The sequence below is a fragment of the Callithrix jacchus genome, chromosome X (genome assembly GCF_049354715.1).
Source record: "Callithrix jacchus isolate 240 chromosome X, calJac240_pri, whole genome shotgun sequence".
NCBI classification, from domain to species: domain Eukaryota; kingdom Metazoa; phylum Chordata; class Mammalia; order Primates; family Cebidae; genus Callithrix; species Callithrix jacchus.
The window spans coordinates 71,552,818-71,565,865 of record NC_133524.1 but is presented as its reverse complement, the minus strand read 5'-3'; the positions used below and the strand labels follow the sequence as shown (position 1 = coordinate 71,565,865).

The 13,048-nt window shown below is 36.7% G+C and overlaps 2 pseudogenes across 2 annotated transcripts in view; one reads left to right on the top strand and one right to left on the bottom strand.

The window, feature by feature from the left end:
* Nucleotides 1–13,048, bottom strand: part of LOC144576549 (proteasome subunit beta type-5 pseudogene) — a 165,800-nt pseudogene that overhangs the window by 45,938 nt on the left and 106,814 nt on the right. The window contains exon 3 of the transcript XR_013531811.1: nt 1–13,048. This exon is cut by the window's left edge and continues 45,938 nt beyond it; it is cut by the window's right edge and continues 19,953 nt beyond it. The product of XR_013531811.1 is annotated as a proteasome subunit beta type-5 pseudogene (transcript).
* Nucleotides 1–13,048, top strand: part of LOC100403415 (ATP-dependent RNA helicase DDX18 pseudogene) — a 365,505-nt pseudogene that overhangs the window by 343,759 nt on the left and 8,698 nt on the right. Inside the window, exon 5 of the transcript XR_013531807.1 lies at nt 1–13,048. This exon is cut by the window's left edge and continues 81,639 nt beyond it; it is cut by the window's right edge and continues 8,698 nt beyond it. The product of XR_013531807.1 is annotated as an ATP-dependent RNA helicase DDX18 pseudogene (transcript).

Sequence of the window (13,048 nt, the reverse complement as noted above, 5' to 3'; positions counted from 1 at the left end):
AGGCGCGCGCCACCACGCCCAGCTAATTTTTGTATTTTTAGTAGAGACGGGGTTTCACCATGTTGACCAGGATGGTCTCGATCTCTTGACCTCGTGATCCACCCGCCTCAGCCTTCCAAAGTGCTGGGATTATAGGTGTGAGCCACCGCGCCTGGCCCTTATTTCCTTTTCCTAATACATAAACCCATTACTGATAAATGTCATTCCACCCTCTGAATCCATAGATTGTTTGTAGCTACCACAAATGAGTGAGAATACACAATCTTTCCATGCCTGATTTATTTTACTCAATATTATGTCCAACTGTTTCATACATGTAGTTGCAAGTGACAGGATGTCATTCTTAAGTATGATTGAATATTCATTCTTCTGTGTATACACACCAAACTTTTTTTTTTTTTTAATCAATTCATCAATTGATGGACACACAGCATGACTCTATACACTACTGGTTGTAAATACTAACATAAACGTATCAGTGCAACTAAATCTTCAGTATATTTACATCTTTTCTTTCGGATATATATCCCACAGGAGAAATGCTGAATAGTATGGTACTTTACCAAGTAGTTGTTTTAGAAAACAGTGAACATTGGCCAGGCACAGTGGCTCATGCCGGTAATCCCAGAAGTTTGGAAGGCTGAGGTGGGCGGATCACCTGAGGTCAGGAATTTGAGACCAGCCTGGCCAATGTGGTGAAACCCTACCTCTACTAAAAATATAAAAATTAGCTGGATGTGGTGGCACGTACCTGTAATCCCAGCTAATTGGGGATGCAGAGGTTGCAGTGAGCCAAGATCAGACCGCTGCATTCCAGCCTGGGTGACTGAACGAGACTCTTGTCACCAAAGATTAAAAAAAAGACAGAGAGAAGAGGAGGAGAAAGGGGAGGGGAGGGGAGGAAAGGGGAGGGGAGGAAAGGGGAGGGGAGGGGAGGGGAGGGGAGGGGAGGGGAGGGGAGAAACAACACAGAATATTGTTTTCCAAAAGGGCTGTAATATAATTTAAATTCTCCCAACAGTATTATCAAAGATCCCTTTTGGCTTCTTGCTTGACAGCATTATTTGTCCTTTTGATAATAGCTATGTTAACTGCAGTGAGAGGATCTTGCATTGTGGTTTTAATTTGCATTACACTGAAGATTGATAATGTTGAGCATTTTTTTTCAGTTACCTCTTGGTCATGTGTGTGTATTCTTTGGAGAAATGGCTACTCTATTTGCCCATTTACAAAATCATATTGCTTCTTTTCTTCTGATGATTTGACATTGCTGCCACATCTATATTTTCAAAATAGTTTCTGTCCTTCTAAAGGTTTAAAAATCACTCTTTTGATGGTTTCCTTTAGTGTGCAGCTTTTTTAGCTGGATGTAATCTCTTATCTGTTTATGCCTTTATTCCTTCTGCTCCTGAGATCTTACTCTAAATCTTTAATCAGACCAATGGCCACAAGAATATTCACAGTGTTTTCATTTAGTACTTTTATATTTTCAGGTCTTAGATGTATGCATATCATTTATTCAGGTTTTACTGTTGCAAATGATCACAGGGGTGTAGGTTCGTTCTTCTGCAAATGATTAACTAATTTTCCAAGCACTATTGATTGAATACACTGTCCCTTCCCCAGTCTACATTTATGGCACCTTTCTTGAGAATAAGTTGACAGTAAATGACTGAGTTTATTTCTGGGGTCTCTGCTCTGTTCCATTAATCATGTATCTCATTATGCCAATATCATGACATTCATTTTTTGATGGGAAGAGCATTCAATCTCTCTACCATTATAGTCAATATTTACACTTTAATAAAATTACACTTCAAATACATGAGCATGAAATACTTTCTCATTTCATTGTTTCCTATTCAATATCCTTCATCAATCCTTTATTGTTTTCCTTGTAGAGAACTTTCATCTCTTTCATTATTTTACTACTTCACATTTTTTATAGCTAGGAAATAAAATTGTTTCTTAATTTCTTTTGCAGATTATTTACTGTTGGCCTACGTAAATGCTATAGATCTTTCTAAGATTATTTAGTATTCTACATATACTTTAAATTCCTCATTGAATGTTCTTTATTTCATAATATTGTGTACTTACTCTGGCTAGAACGACTAGGCCGGCATGGAGTAAGTGTGCTTGTCTTGTTCCAGATATTAGTGGAAAATATTTCAGTTGTTCCTCATTCAGTATGATGTTAGCAAATTTACTGTTGTTTTTAATTTTAGGCATACTCTATGAAGTTCGTTTTAGTGAAAATGATGTATTTTTAATAGTTGTATGTATTATGTTATATATAATAGTTGCATATATGTACATATTTTGGGGACATATGATAGTTTGAAACAGATCAAACCAGGGTAATGGAAATGGCCATTACCTCAAAGATTATCATTTCTCTGTGGAACAATAACTTCCACTGTGTGGCTATATTGAAATGCCCAATAAGTAATTATCAACTATACTTGCCCTATTCTGCTCCACCAAGACAGATCTTATTCCTACTATCAACCTCTACTTTGTACCCTTTGACCACATTTTCTTTGTCCCTCCATCCTTACTACACTTCCAAGCCACTGATAACCATTACCCTACCCTCTATCTTCCATAAATCCAGGAAGGCATTTATTTTAGCAAACACAGGAGTGAGAACATATATTTGCTTTTCTGTCTGCCTTATTAAACTTAACATTATTTCAAACCACTTCCATCTATGTGGCTGCATATTACATGTCATTCTTATTTATGGCTGAAGTATACTGCATTGTATATATGACATTTTTTACATCCATTCATCCACTGATGGACACTCAGGGTGACTCCATATCCTAGTTACAGTGAATATTATTGCCAAAAATATGCCACTGCAGGTATGTCTTCAATAGGCTTATATTATTTCTTGTGGATGTATGCCCAACAAGAGAAAAGCTGGATAATATAGTTCAGATATTAGTTGTATTAGAAAACTCAATTATTACAGAAAGTCTGTACTAATTTACTTTCCCCTAACAGTGTATGAGAATTCCCTTTCACCTTCAATAGCACCAAAATCTGTAATTTTTCCTTCTCATGTTATCCTTTTTTCCTTTTCATATTATCCATTTATATTGTGGTTGTGATTTTCAGGTCTCCAATGATTAGTGATGTTGCACCTTTTTTAACATTCATAATGGTCATTTTCATGTCTTCACTTGAGAAAGGTTTCTGCAAACTGTTTTTTCATTTCTAAATCCTATTGTGGTTTTGCATCCAAATTAAGTGGTTTGAGCTCCTTATGTTTTCTGGATATTATACCCTTCTTACAAGGGGTTTGTATTGACAGCTTATAAATATTTTATATCATTATGTATATAACCTTTTCACACTCATCAGTTTCCTTTGCTGTACAAAAGTATTTTAGTTTCGTATATCCCATTTATTTATTTTGCTATCACTGACCATTCATTTGAAGTCCTATTCATAAAATGTTTTCCAGAGGAATACTTTGAAATATTTAGCCCTAACATTTTTCTATTAATGTCATATAAGCTGCTAATATATTTAGGTATTTCCTCCATTTTGATGTAATACATGCAAAGCATGTAATGTAGTAGTCTAGATTCACTCCTCTACAAATAAATATCCAGTTTTCCCAGGACTATGTACTGAAGACAGTCCTTTGCAAATACCATGTTCTTGACATCCTGTCAAAAATGAGTTAAATTCAAAAAAAGAAGATTTCAGGTCAATATCCCTGATGAACATAGATTTGAAAATCCTCAATAAAATACTGGCAAACCAAATCCAGTAGCACATCAAAAAGCTTATCCACCACAAACAAGTTGGCTTCATCCCTGGGATGCAAAGCTGGTTCAATGTACACAAACCAATAAACGTAACCCATCACATAAACAGAACCAATGACAAATATCACATGGTTATCTCAACAGATGAAGAAAAGGCCTTCAATAAAATTCAACACCCCTTCATGCTAAAACTCTCAATAAACTAGGTATTGATGGAACATATCCCAAAATAATAAGAGCTATTTAATACAAATCCACAACCAATGTCATAGTGAATGGGCAAAAGTTGGAAGCATTCCCTTTGAAAACCAGCACAAGACAAGGATGCCCTCTCTCACCTCTCCTATTTAACATAGTATTGGAGGTTCTGGCCAGGGCAATCAGGCAAGAGAAAAAAATCAAGGGTATTCAAATAGGAAGAGAGGAAGTCAAATTTCTCTGTTTGCAGATGACATGATTGTATATTTTAAAAATTCCATCACTCAGCCTAAAATCTCCTTAAGCTGATAAGCAACTTTACTAAATTCTCAGGATACAAAATCAGTGTGAGAAAATCACTAGCATTCCTATATACAGATAATAGAGAGCCAAATCATGAGTGAACTCCCATTCACAACTTCTACAAAGAGAATAAAATACCTAGAAATACAACTTAAAAGGGATATGAAGGACCTCTTCAAGGAGAGCTACAAACCACTGCTCAAGGAAATAACAGTGGACACAAGCAAATGGAAAAATATTCGATGCTCATGGAGAGAAAGAATCAATATCACAAAAATGGCCATCCTACCCAAGTAATTTATAAATTCAATGCTATCGCCATCAAACTACCATTGAGTTTCTTCACAGAATTAGAAAAAACTACTTTAAATTTCATATGGAACCAAAAAAGAGCCCGTCTAGCCAAGACAATCCTAAGCAAAAAGAATAAAGATGGAGAAATGATGCTACCTGACATGAAACTATACTACAAGGCTACAGTAACCAAAAGAGCATTGTACTGGCACTAAAACAGATATATAGACCAATGGAACAGAACAGAGGCATCAAAAATAACACCACACATCTCCAACCATCTGATCTTTGACAAACATGACAAAAACGAGCAACAAGGAAAGGATTCCCTATTTAATAAATGATGTTGAGAAAACTGGATAGCCATATGCAGAAAACTGAAACTGGACCCCTTCCTTGCACCTTATACAAAAATTAACTCAAGATGGATTAAAGACTTAATGTAAGACCTAAAACCATAAAAACCCTAGAAAAAAACCTAGGCAATACCATTCAGGACATAGACATGAGCATAGGTAAAGACTTCATGACTGAAACACAAAAAGCAATGGCAACAAAAGCCAAAATTGACAAATGGGCCCTAATGAAACTAAAGAGCTTATGCACAGCAAAAGAAACTATCATCAGAGTGAAGAGGCAACATATAGAATGGGAGAAAATTTTTGCAGTCTATCCATCTGACAAAGGTCTAATAGCCAGAATCTACAAAGAACTTAAACAAATTTACAAGAAAAAAACAAACAACTCCATCAAAAAATGGGTGAAGAATATGAAGACACTTCTCAAAAGAAGACATTTTTGCAGCCAACAAACATATCAAAGAAAGCTAATCATCACTGGTTATTACAGAAATGCAAATCAAAACCACAATGAGATACCATCTAATGCCAGTTAGAATGGTGATGATTAAAGTCAGGAAACAACAGATGCTGGAGAGGATGTGGAGAAATAGGAACGCTTTTACACTATTGGTGGGAGTGGAGATTAGTTCAACCATTGTGGAAGACAGTGTGGTAATTCCTCAAGGATCTAGAACGAGAAATATCATTTGACCCAGAAATCTCGTTATTGGGTATATGCCCAAAGGATTATAAATCATTCTACTATAAAGACACATGCACATGTATATTTATTGCAGCACTGTTCACAATAGCAAAGACTTGGAACCCACCCAAATGCTCATCAATGATAGACAGGATAAAGAAAACATGGCACATATACACCATGAAATACTATGCAGCCATAAAAAGAGATGAGTTCATGTCCTTTTCAGGGACATGGATGAAACTGGAAACCATCATTCTCAGTAAACTAACACAAGAACAGAAAACCAAATGCCGCATATTTTCACTCATAAGTGGGAGTTAAACAATGAGAAAACATGGACACAGGAAGAGGAACATCACACACCGGGACCTGTCTGGGGGTGGGGGTCTAGGGGAGGGATAGCATTAGGAGAAATACCTCATGTAGCTGCCGGGTTGATGGGTGCAGCAAACCATTTCTTTTCTTTAAGCTCTCATTTCAGGTTCAGGGTACACATCCCGGATTGCTATATAGATAAATTGTATGTCATGGGGTTTGGTGTAGAGATTATTTCATCACCCAGATAAAAAGCATAATACCCAATAGGTTCTTTTTCGAATCTAATCCATCCTTTCACTCTCCACCCTCAAGTTAACCCCAGTATCTGTTGTTTCCCTTTGTGCCCATACATTCTCATTTATTTAAGAGAATATGCATTATTTGGTTTTCTATTCCTGGGTTAGTTTGTTTAGGATCATGGCCAACAGCAACATCCAAGGACATGATCTCATTCTTTTTTATGATGTTGTAGTGTACCATGCTGTATATGTATGTTTTCTTCATACAGTCAACCATTAGTGGCTATTAAGCTTCACTTCATATCTTCACTATTATCAAGAGTTCCCCAATGGACATGCACATTCATGTGTCTTTATGGTACTAAAATCTATACTTCTTTTGGTATAAAACCAGTAATGGGAATCTGGCATCAAACGATACTCTGGTTTGATATTTTCTGCAAAATCACCAAGCTGCTATCCACAATGGATGACATAATTTATAATTCAACAAGCAATCTTTAAGCATTCCCTTTTATCTGTAAACTCGACAACATACTATTTTTGACTTCTTAGTAATAGTCCTTCTGGGTGGTGTAAGACAGAAATGCAGTGTGGTTTTAATTATCATTTCCCTATGGATTAGTGATGTTGAGCATTTTGACATATGAATCCTGGATGCATGTATGTCTTCCTTTGAAAAAATGTCAATGTACTTTTTCATCTTTTCAATATGGTTATTTTTCCCTGTTAAGTAGCTTATAGATTCTGGATATTAGAACTTTCTCAGATGCATATTTTCAGATATTTTTTCCCATTCTGTACATTTTGTGTTCACCATTGATAGATTCTCTTGCTGTGCAGAATCTCTGTAGTTTAATTAGGTTCAATTTGCCAATTTTTGTTTCTGCTGCCATTACATTTGGAATCTTCATCATAAAAAATTTTCAAAACCTATGTTCAGCATGGTATTTCCTAAATTATAGCTTAGCATTTTTATGGTATTATATTTTAGATTTAAGCCCTTACTCTATAGAGTTATTATATGTAATGAAAAGAAGGGGTCCAGTGCCAACATTGAATATATATAGCTAGTCAGTTATACCAGCAGCATTTATTGAACAGGAAGTCCTGTCTGCATTGCTTATTTTGTCAACTTTGTTAAGAAGCAGATGACTGTTAGTGTACAGCTTTATGTTCTATATTCTGCTCCACAGGCCTCCATGTCTATTTTCGTACAAGTATCATGCTGTTATGCTTACTGTAATCTTGTAGAATACTTTCAATTCAGGTAATGTTATACATCTAGGTTTGTCTAGAAATTGCCTTGGCTATTTGGGCTTTCCATTCCATAAGATTTTTTTTTTTTTTTTTTTTTTGAGACGGAGTTTCACTCGTTACCCAGGCTGGAGTGCAATGGCGCGATCTCAGCTCACCGCAACCTCTGCCTCCTGGGTTCAGGCAATTCTCCTGCCTCAGCCTCCTGAGTAGCTGGGATTACAGGCATGCGCCACCATGCCCAGCTAATTTTTTGTATTTTTAGTAGAGACAGGGTTTCACCATGTTGACAGGATGGTCTCGGTCTCTTGACCTCGTGATCCACCTGCCTTGGCCTCCCAAAGTGCTGGGATTACAGGCTTAAGCCACTGCACCCGGCAAGAATTTTTAAAGGTTTTGTTAATTCTGCAAAGAATGTCATTGGTAGTTTGAATCGCAATTAATGTATAGATTGCTTTGGGGATTACAACAATTTTAACAATGTCATTTCTTCCTACTTGTGTCAGCTATGATTTCCTTCAGTAGTGTTTTATAATTCTTATTATACTGATATTTCACCTTCCTGGTTAAATGGATTCCTGGGTAATTTATGCTTTTTTGTGGCTATTGTGAATGGGTTTGCATTCTTTATTCAACTCTGACCTTCGATGTTGGGGCTGTTTAGAAATGCTAAGTTTCAGACTGATTTTTTATACTGAAACTTTTTGGATCTTTTGTATCTAATCTAGGAGCTTTGGGGCTTTGAGGTTTTCTATGTATAAAATCATGTTGTCTGCAGAGATTCTTTTATTTCTCTTCCTATTTGGATGCCTTTTCTTTCTATTCACTGCTCTGGGTAGAATTTCCAGTAGTATGTTGAATAGGTGTGGTAAAAGTGGGCATCCTTGTCTTGCTCTGATCATAAAAAGAATGCTTCCAACTTCTGCCAGTTGATTATGAGATTGGCTTTGAGTTTGTAAAAGATGGGTCATTATTTTGAGATGTTTCTTTAATGCCAAGTTTGTTGAGGGCTTATAAAATGAAGTAACGTTAAGTAAATTGTATTAAACTTTTCTGCGTCTATAGAGATTATCATGTGGTTTTGGTTTTAGCTCTGCTTATGTAATAAATCACTTTTTTTCCCCTGTTTTGTATGTTGAACTAACCTTGCATCACAGAAATATAGCCTCCTTAATCACAGGGGATTTGCTTTCTGATATGCAACTGGATTAGGTTTGCTGGTATTTTCTTGAGAATTTTTCCCTTTAAGTTCATCAGGGATATTGGCCTGAAGTTTTCTGTTGGTGTTGTGTCTTTGCCAAGTTTTGGTATCAGGTAATGCTGGCTTCATAAAATAGTTAAGGGAGGAGTCCTTCCTCCTTGATATTTTGGAATAGCTTGAGTAGGAATTTCACTAGCTTTTCTTTACATACCTGGTTGTATTCAGCCATAAATCCTTTGGGTCCAGGGCTTTATCTTGTTGATAAGTTTTTATTACTGAATCAGTTTAAAAATTGGTTATCTTAGTTATTTCTTACCTGCTGCTAGCTTTGGAATTAGTTTACTTGTTTTTTAGTTCCTCTGCTTGTGATGTGAGCATGTTAAATTTAAATAATGAACTTGTTAATTTCTGCCTTTTCATTATTTATACCAATATAATTAAGGATAAAGTTGTTTAATTTCCATGTAATTGTATAATTTTAGGTAATCTTTGTGTGTGTGTGTGTTGATTTCTGTTTTTATTGTGTTCTGGTCCAAAGATCTGTTTAGTATGATTTTGCTATTTGAATTAATAGGACTGTTTTATGAGCCACTGTGTGGTAGACTGTAGAGTATGTGCTATGTGCAGATGAGAATGTGCACTCTGTGGTTTTGGGTGGAGATTAATATGGATGTCTGATAGGTCCATTTGGTCAAGTGTCAAGTACAGAATCAAAATAAGTTAGATTTCCGCCCCAGTGACCTGATTAATAGTATCAATGGGTGGTCAAGTTTCCCACTCGTCTGCTTATCTATGTTTCTTCAAAAGTCTGTAGGAACTTTTTACAAATGCGCATAATCCTGTGTTCAGTGCATATATATTTTGGTTAGGTGTTCTTGTTGAGCTGAAGCCTTTATGATTATAAAATACCTTTGTCATTATTGATAATTGCTGTTTTAAAGTCTGTTTTCTATGAAATTAGAATAGCAATGTGTCTCTCTTCCTTTTTTGTTTGCTTGGTAGAATTTTATCCATCTCTTTACCTTGAACAAATGGGTGCCATTACTTCTGAAATTGGTTTCAGCAACAGTATATACAGTTGGGTCTTCTTTATACAACTTGCCTCTCTTCATCAATTAGGACAGTAACCTATTTAAGTTCAAACTTAACACTGATATGTGCATATTTGATTCTGTATTACTATTAGCTGGTTGCTGATTATTCTGCAGAGTTAATTGTGCATTTGGTTTATAGTGTCAGTGGTCTGTGTACTTAAATGGGTTTTTTGGTGGCCAGTAATTGTCATTCCTTTCCATATTGAGCACTCACTTAAAGATGTCTGGTAAGGCAGGTCTGGTGTTAATGAAATGCCTTGGCACTTGCTTGCCTATAAAAGATCTTATTTCCCTTTCACCTATAAAGCTTAATTTGGCTGAATATGAAGTTACTGGTTGGAATTACTTATTAAAAACACTGAATATAGGTATCCATATCTTCTGGCATACAGGGAACCTACTGAAAGGTATGCTGTTAGCCTGATGGGCTTCCCTTTGTAGTCTACCCAGCCCTTCTCTGTAGTTGATTTGGACATTTTCTTTCATTTCAATCTGATAGCTGTCTGGGAGACAGTATTTTACAGGGTTGTCAGAATTTCCTGAATTTAAATTTTGGTATGTCTAGCAAGGTTGCAGAAAAATTCACAGACAAACTAAAAAGTTGCTTGCTTTCTCTGCCTTTTTTGAGAATGTCAGTGACTCATAGGTTTGAATGCTGTGTTGCACAGAGATTTTGTTCAGTTTTTAAATTCTTTTTAAAATATTTGACAACTAATTCAACTAAACAGTCCTGGTGCTCTGAGACTCTCCTCAGCTTCATCTACTCTGTCAATACTCCCAATTATATTACATAATTATGTAGTGTGCTTTTCAGCTCTACAAGATCAATTTGCCTCTTTGTTGAAATGGGCATTTCAGTTTCTAACATCTGTATTGTTTTATTATTTTCCTTAGATTCTTTAGATTCAGTTTCAACGTTCTTCTGAATCTCAATGATCTTCATTCATACCCATATTCTTAACCCTGTCATTTAATCCATCTCAGCCTGGTTAAGAACATCTGCCAGAGAGCTAGTGTGACCCTGTGGAAGCCAGAGTTTGGAACTCTGGATTTTACAACTGCCAGAGTTCTGGAAGTACTTTCTTCTCACATATGTGGGCTAAGATTCTTTCAATATTTGAAGATGCTGTGCTTTGTATGACATTTTTCTTTCATCTTCAATGCCCTTGGGGTTTGAGGGGCGAAGTGGGTTCAGCTGAATGGCTTCATTTCTGGAAGATCTTAGGGGAACAAGGCTGACCTCAGGATTACTGGGCTGCATGTTCTAACTCTGGGGAAGCAGGGTCAAGAAACTAGTCTGTTCTCTGGTCACTCAAGGTTAGAAATTTACTGAACTGGAGGGGCTGATGTATTCCTGTTATAATGCCCACAGTATTCAAATAGAAGTGTGGCAGCCATAGTACATCATTGGGTTGGTGGCAGTGGAATCCATGCTCACTTGCTTATGCAAACAGTCTCAACAGCATGGAAGTGTGCACATGTGTCTGATGGGGAGGGGCACTGAAAGAGGAGGGTTTAGCATTGTTCATGTTAGAACTCATGCCAGTGGTTGCAACAGATACAAGACCCTGGAGGAGACTACTTGGTTGCCACCCATGTGCACATTTGCACTTGGGGAAGAATGGCAAGGTTGGAGTTGCTGGTGTTCATTTGCATCAGTAACAACACACAAAGGGTAAGGTTACCATTGTTCATGCCCACCAGTGATGGCCCTGTAGGGGTGGGATTACTAACACCTATAAATAGATTTGTGCTCTCTGATAAGCCAAGTTTAGTTTCAATATACAGATTTCTGGTTTGTAGATGTTACATTGCTGTGTATGTATATGTATGCATGTCACATTCAGATTTGGTTAGCGTTATATTGTCATATAACTTTAAGTCAGGTAATGTGATAATTCCAGCTTTGTTCTTTTGGCTCAGGATCACTGTGTCTATTCTTTGTCTTGTTCCTATTTCTGTGAAAAAATCACACTGTCATTTTCAAACTATAAATTGCTATACATAGTATGGGCTTTTAACAATACATCTTCTCCTACTAAATGAACATGCAGTATCTTTTGATTTACTAGTGTCCTCGTCGTTTTCTATCAGTGACTCATAGTTTTCCTTGTAAATACACTTTACTTTATTGGTTAAGTTTCTTCCTATATACTTATTTGTATTTATTGGGTTATTTATAATTCTCCCTTTCTAATATGAGTAACTATTTCTTCCTCTTCTTTCTTACACTATTAAAGTATTCTATATTTGTGTACCTTTTTCTATGAGTTGTAAACATTCAGACGTTTTCCTTTTGCTTATTAATGTCCTTATCATTCAGACTGAATTACACTTTTTAGCATTTCATGTAAGACAGGTCTGATGTTGACAAAAACTCCTCACCTGTTGTGTGACTAGTAAAGCATTTTTTTCAAGTTTGAAGAATATTTTGCTGGATTTGATATTCTAATTTGGCAGGTTATTTCCTTCAACAATAAATATGTCATCAGAGCCCGGAGTATTGAGCCGCTGTGCTGAGTGGCGCCGTGGTCTACGCGCTTCTTGGACACCATGTCTCACCTGCCAATGAAACTCCTGCGCAGGAAGATCGAGAAGTGGAACCTCAAATTGCGGCAGCAGAACCTAAAGTTGCAGCAGTGGAACCTAAAGTTGCAGGGGGCCTCAAATCTGACCCTATCAGAAACTGAAAATGGAGATGTGTCTGAAGAAACAATGGGAGGTAGAAAGGTTAAAAAATCAAAACATTCTATGAATGTGGGCTTCTCAGAAGCTCAAAATGGAGATGTGTCTCAAGAAGCAGTGGAAAATATAAAAGTTTAAAAATCTCCCCAGAAATCCATCGTCTTAACCAATGGAGAAGGAGCAATGCAGTCTCCCAATTCAGAATCGAAGAAGAAAAAGAGAAAAGTGGTGAATGATGCTGGGCCTGACACAAAAAAAGCAAAAACTGGAAACCAAGGGGAATCTGAAGAATAAAGTGCCAAGACTCGTAAAGAAACAGAAAATAATGTGGAGAAGCCAGATAATGATGAAGATGACAGTGAGGGGCCCAGTCTGCCCCTGGGACTGACAAGAGCTTTTGAGGATACTTCATTTGCTTCTCTATGTAATCTTGTCAATGAAAACACTCTGAAGGCAAGAAAAGAAATGGGTTTTATAAACATGACTGAAATTCAGCATAAAAGTATCAGACCACTTCTGGAAGGCAGGAATCTTCTAGCAGCTGCAAAAACAGGCAGTGGTAAAACCCTGGCTTTTCTCATCCCTGCAGTTGAACTCATTGTTAAGTTAAAGTTCATGCCCAGGAGT